This window comes from Mastomys coucha, unplaced genomic scaffold, assembly GCF_008632895.1.
Source record: "Mastomys coucha isolate ucsf_1 unplaced genomic scaffold, UCSF_Mcou_1 pScaffold18, whole genome shotgun sequence".
Lineage (NCBI taxonomy): Eukaryota > Metazoa > Chordata > Mammalia > Rodentia > Muridae > Mastomys > Mastomys coucha.
In genome coordinates, this window is record NW_022196900.1 from 35,812,118 (window position 1) to 35,819,213 (window position 7,096).

The 7,096-nt window shown below is 37.0% G+C and overlaps 1 pseudogene; it reads right to left on the reverse strand.

The window, feature by feature from the left end:
• Positions 1-531: 531 nt before the first annotated feature.
• Positions 532-651, reverse strand: LOC116097235 (annotated as a pseudogene).
• Between the last annotated feature and the right edge of the window lie 6,445 nt (positions 652-7,096).

A 7,096-nucleotide genomic window follows, 5' to 3' on the forward strand; every position in this document is an offset into this window, starting at 1 on the left:
CAATCTTACCACATGTAGGTAGTATTTCATAAATTATAAATTACTATTTGAAACCTATTTTACAATAAAGTTTGTAAAATTAAAAATTAAAGCCATGGAAGATGGTGGTGGTGATATAGACAGTGTTGCTGACAAAAGAGGGCTATTGACTGTCAATATGGATAATATTGCTAGTAATGTGGTTAACAGTATAGACCTTAGAATGACCTTTATAGGTTTAAGTGTGGCTATATACCTTTGCTAATTTTATGACCTGAGATAAATAATTTGACACCCTCTCCATTAATTTTCTCACCTGCAATATGGATGTGCTAGTATACTTCTGGACATGTAAAGAGAAAATACACACTTATACCTGTTTGACCAATGGTAAATGTGCCAGTAATAACAGTGGTTTTGCATAGCCATATAAAGTTTTCCATTGATTATATTTCTTCTTTTATGGCTAGTGTCTTCTAAGCACTAAAACTCTTTGAATATTTTCTGCTACTTTTCCTAAAATGAAACTTACCTTTTTTCACTTTTTTTTAAAGCCTATAGCACCCAGTATTCCCAGGTGGTCTCCCATCCAAGTACTAACCAGGCCCAACCCTACTTAGCTTCATGACATCAGACGAAATTGGGTGCAATCAGGGTGGTATAGTCATAGAGATTCTTTTGCTTTAATTCTACTTCTATACACTGACCCACAATTGGTAGTGAAGTGCCAATGGTCACATACAAAACTCTAGGCAATATATAAATATTCTTCCTTCAGGTTTATTGCTGTGTTGCAATCCAAATAGGTACCTCATAGAGAATTATATCCTTCCAAAACTCTGCATGGCCATTTTACAGACAGCAAGGAAAACTTTTCCACGTGGACTCTTTTCCTGTCTTTATTTTCCTACCCACATTATTTTCCTCATCTTATTTGTACTTTACTGAAGTCCCTCATTTTCTTGTGCTCATCCTCCTAAAATCTAGAAACAATTTAATGACAAACTTATTTTTAAGGGGTTCACTGTATATATTTACTATTTGCCTCATCTTTTTCTTTATCTATCTGATGTATATGTTATGATGCACAAGTATGTGATGTGTATGTGCATCATGTGTATGTTGTGTACATGTGTGTGATATGTATATTTATGATATGTATATGTGATATATTTATGTAATGTGTATGTGCATGATGTGTACTGTGTGATATGTGTATATGATGTGTAGGTTTGTGAGAGGAAGAGGGTATATGACATAGCACATACATGGAACCAAGAATACAATCCTTAAGAGTTGATTCTCTTTCCATTCTGGGATCTGGGAATGAAAGTCAGGCAGTCAGGACTGTGCATCAAGTGCCTTTCCAAGCTAAGCTGTCTCGCTACTCCTAACTTTGAGTAGTGCATCTTCCTTTGCTCACCAGTCAACTGAAACTCCCCTAGAGACAATTAGACATTGTATACACTCATGTTTTTTAATCTATTCCTAGATAAAATAAATATATGTAGGAAAAAGTAAGACAACAAAATTATCCATTATCCTAGTACCCAGAATTAATTGAGGCTGACATTATTTGACATATTCTTCCACACATAACAAGCATGTTCATATAGGCATACATAACATGTATTTATGTATGATGGTTAATTTATTAAAAACATATTTATTGTACACACACATTGCACATTGCATATTGTATATTATATGACCTATACAATATATATTATATGAAGAAATTAGACATTTTTTTCTGTTTTAATTTAAAGCTTATCATTAAATATATTTTGATCATTTTATCTTCCTTCAATTACTCTCAGATACTACTCACCTTCCTACCAACCAACTTAATGTTCAATTTATCTATCTATGTATCTACTATGTATATATGTATATATGTATGTATGTATGTATGTATGTATGTATCTATCTATCTATCTACCCACTTACAATCTGTCTATGTATCATCTCTTAAAAACACAAAAACATCAAAACAAACAAGAAACAAAAACAAAAAATGGCAAACGTGTTTACACACACAAAGAGGGGGGAGGGAGGAGAGAGAGAGAGAGAGAGAGAGAGACAGAGAGAGACAGAGACAGAGAGACAGAGAGAGGGAGAGAGAGAGAGAGAAAGATTATTTGTATTAGCAATGGTTCCTGAGAATGAGGAATATGGTTGTTATACACAGAGATACTCCACTGTAGAAAACTCCCTTTCCCTTCCCATCATGCATTAAGTTAAAATATTGAAAATATTTTTGTTAGATGTGGGGCTTTGTATCTACTTTCCCTTTTTCATGATGTGACTTTGTCTTGTTTGAACATGTGAAATTCTTGTGTGTGTTGACACACTCTCTGAGTTTATGGGCATTGGTCCTGATATGATATTTCCTTGGAATTATCCACCACATCTAGATCTTACAGACTCTCTGCTCCCCCTTCCATGTAGCTCCCTGAGCCTTGAGGAAAGAGTTTGGTGAAGGCCATCCAGTTTAGGGCTAAGTACTCTAAAATTTCTCATTCTGGAGACATTGTCCAGTCTTGGGTCTGTGTTAATTTCCACCTATGAAAAGAAGAAGTTTCTCTGATTAGTGTTAGGGAGACACTAATATACAGGTACAGCAATATGGCATTAGCATCCTGCTATGTTTTTTAATAGGAACAATGATAGTAGCTTTTCCCCTTAACCCTTGAATCTCAAGTTCTAAGCCATTTTAGCAGTGTGAGGTATGGGTTGTAACTCTGGTCATGAGCCTTAAACCCAACTAAAAAGTGGTTGGTTACTATCATAACACTGTGCCACTATTGTTTCACTGTATCCTCCAGGCAGGTTTCTCTTGAAGGTCACTTGGTTTGTAACTAGGTAATATCAATGCTTGTTTTATTCCTCCAGTAGCATGTAGAGAACCTTTCTGAATCATGAATACTAGTCAGTAGAAGTGATACTCAAACTTGGCACCAGTCAACTTCTTTGTGTTCAATGGCATGTGTAAATGTTTTCATTGGTTACGGAAAGCAACCAATAACCGTGGCAATATGATAACTGCTATCATAATTTCTTGATAGGACAGAACAATTCTTAATTTTAGACACTGCTATAGTAACTCCTTGTAGTAGAAGGTTAGCTCCTGAAGGATGTGTTCTAATTTGTGTGAAAGAGTACAAAAGACTTTCAACTTCCTTGAGATACAGGGACATTGTGTATGGAGACACAGGGAAAGGGGCACAGGAATAAAATTAGAGAGAGAATATGATTTATAATTAGTAGAAAATAGGGTAGCATAGGATGTTTTAAAATCCTAAAAGTACCTTTTGTCTGTGACAAATTGAATAGATATTACAGTATAAGAGCTCAGGAATGGCATCTGAAGGCAAACTTTTTCAAAGAATGTATTTTCAGTTAGTGTGGTATCTTCATTCCTATAGACTAGAATTGGAGGCTGAAATCCTCCTCAAGAATGCTTCCTCCTCAAAAATAAAGGAAACAAACTACCATGGCATAGGGCAGTTCAAATACACATATGAGTATGATGTGCTGTTTATTAGACATTATTTTGAAAATATATATGGAATTCCTACTTGATTTGTATTCTGAAACCAGATATTCTTTAAGAAATTATTTATTCTTGAACATATAGGATACATCTTTGGTAAGATGGGTACTTATGGCAACACATATGAGGAGACAATTTTAGGAAGCTGGTCCTCTAGTTCCACCATGGGTCCTGCAGACTGAGAGTATGTAATGAGGCTTGAAAAATCCCAAAGCCAGTTTTTCAAGTTTGATGGGTAGAACAACTAGCAGTTCTCAAAGTTGTAGTATTAATATATGAGTATAATTTTATATAATCAGTTTTAGTGAGCACTTCCCAGTATCCACAATAGCATCCAGGTTTGGTGACTGTATATGGGATGGCTAATATCCACTTATCAGTGAGTGCATACCATGTATGTTCTTTTGTGACTAAGTTACCTCACTCAGGATGATATTTTCAAGTTCCATTCATGTGCTTGTGAATTTCAGGAAAGTCATTATTTTTAATAGCTGAGTTATATTCCATTGTGTAAATGTACCACATTTTCTGTATCCATTCCTCTGTTGAGCGACATCTGGGTTGCTCTGGCTACTATAAATATGGCTGCTATGAATATAATGGAGCATGTGTCCTTATTACATGTTGGAGTATCTTTTGGGTGTATGCTCAGGAGTGCTATAGCTGGATCCTCAGGTAGTACAAAGTCCAATTTTCTGAGGAACCACCAGGCTGATGTCCAGAGTGGTTGTACCAGCTTGCAATCCCACCAGCAATGGAGAATTGCTCCACATCCTCACCAGCATCTGCTTTCACCTGAGTTTTTATCTAATCTTAGCCATTGTGGTTGGCATGAGGTGGAATTTCAGGATTGTTTTGATTTGCATTTTTCCAATGACTTAGGGTGTTGAACATTTCTTTAGGTGCTTCTTGGCCATTCAGTATTCTTCACTTGAGAATTCTTTGTTTAGCTCTGTTCCCACATGTTTTATTAAGGTTATTTGGTTCTCTGGAGTCTAACTTCTTGAGTTCTTTGTATGTATGGGATATTAGCCCTCTAATAGATGTGGGATTGGTAAAGATCTTTTCCCATTTGGTTGGTTGCTATTTTGTCCTATTGACAGTGTCCTTTGTCCTATGGAAGCTTTGCAATTTTTTGAGGTCCCATTTGTTGATTTTTGATCTTAGAGCATAAGCCATTGGTGTTCTGTTCAGGAAATTTTCCCCTGTGCACATGTGTTTGAGGCTCTTCCCCACACTCCTCTTCTATTAGATTCAGTGTGTATGGTTTTATGTGGAGGTCCTTGATCCAGTTGGACTTGTGCTTTGTACAGGGACATAAGAATGGATCAATTTTCATTCATGTTGACTCCTAGTTGAAGCAGCACCATTTTTTGAAAATGCTGTCTTTTTTCCACTGGATGGTTTTAGCTCTTTTGTCCCAGAGCAAGTGACCATAGGTTTGTGGGTTCATTTCTGGGTCTTCAATTCTATTCCATTGATCCACCTATCTGTCACTGTACCAATACCATGCAGTTCAATGCATTATTCTTAAATGCTTTTGTGATACACCATTCCCTTATAGTTCAATCCTTCCTACCTTACTATTCTACCATCATCTCCTTCTGCACATCTGTGCTCTTTCACTTTTATTAACCAAAGAGACCGTAAAACAATATGCACTATAAACTCTTCCTAATATCCACTTCAGCTTCTTTGTGCCTAAGGAAGAATTTCATCAATTCCTCATGACAGAGTGAACTATTCTATTTTCTGCACTTTCCTAGCTATTGATATGCATCTCTATTATAGAAGTTGATATATTAAGTTAGATTATTTGTTGATATGCATTGTTGTTTTCTAGATATAATGGAAATATGAGTCAATATGAAGAAGTATGAATGACATAAGAATGTGTTTACAATCCTACAAGTTCATCACATCAAAACTAAAGTGATACATTTAATGTGCTGCTTACATTAGCAGTACAACTCAGCTGCAACTATCACAAATGAATAAACCCCCCAATGCAGGTTTTTACTTGTTTTATTTTTCTTCTTACATGTACAAATCTAAGTTTCCAAAAAGGTCAATTATATCACATCTTCTCTTTTGAGATTTCCAACATGATATATCTCAAGGCTTAATATGAGTGAAGGTAGCAGGGTATTTTGGTAAAACTGCAGATACTGGTGTATCAGGTATGGAATGAGTCCTAGATTCTGTATTTTACAAACTTTCAGGAGACAGCAACACTAATAGCCTGTAGGTTAAAATATATTTTCACTGTCATAAATTGAATGACTGTTAATATGCAAAGTTCCTATAGGAAAATACATACTGAAGAGAGATTTGGATTCTAAAACTAACCTATATTTCTGTACATTTAAAGTACAGTAGGAAATGTTAGAATAGAAATAGTAGTTTCTATTTATAATTTTTATAAGGCTTTAGGTTCATTTTCCCATGTACACACATAAGTCATGATATACAAAATGACATAAGTGAATTCTTTTTATATATTTTTAAAATTAAGTTATTTATTTGTTTACATTCCAAACATTGCTCCCCCTCCTAGCCTCTCCCCCACAGAGTCCCTCTCCCCATTGTTCCTACCCTTCTCCTTTGAGAGAAATGGAACTCAAAGCCCCCACACCCTTTAGCCCATATTATCCTCCCACCCTGGCACACAAGTTTCTGCTAGATTAGGCAAATCCTCTCCCATTGAGGCCAGGCAGGGCACCCGTGAAGACTGAGCTGTCTGCTACATATATGTGGGAGAGGACTTGTTCCAATACCTATAAGTTCCAATACCTATATGATTGGTGCCTCAGATTCTGAGAGCTCCCAGAAATCCAGGGTCTTTGTCTCTGTTGATCTTCCTGTGGGGTTTCCATCTACTTATGGGAGTTCAAGCCTTCCCCCAAATCTTCTATAACTGTCCCCAACCTCTGTCTAATGTTTGCCTGTTTCAGCCTACTGCTGACAAGAATCTCTGAGAGACCAATTATGCTGTGCTCCAGTCTACAAGAATAACACAGTGCCATTAATAATGTGAGGGATTGGTGCCTGCACATGGGATGGGTTTCAAGTTGGGCTGGTTAGAGGTTAGACTTTCATTTCATCTCTGCTCCATCCCTGCATTTCTTTCAGCCAGAACAAACTTTGGTTTGAATGTTCTTTGGATGAGTTGGTGTTCCTATATTTCTACTGTGGGTCCTGCCTGGATATAGGAGGTGGCTCCTTCAGGTTTCCTGTCCCTGTGTTAGGCATCTTGGCTAAGGTCACCCACATTGACTCCTGGAAACCTCCCTTATCCCATGTTCCTGGGGCTTCCTAGAGATTCTCTGTCCCTGGCCCCTGGCAGCTGCATATTTCCATTCATTTTCCAGGCCCACTGGGCCTCCTCCCTGTCTCTTCCCCATCTGACCTTGCCTCCTTATTTCCCACTCCCACCCTAGCCAGTTTTCTCCTTTCCTCTGCCATCTATGACTGTTTTGTTTCCTTTCTAAATGAGATTCAAGCATTTTTGCTTGGGCCTTCCTTCTTGTTTAACTTATTTTGGTCGGTGGGACTTATCAT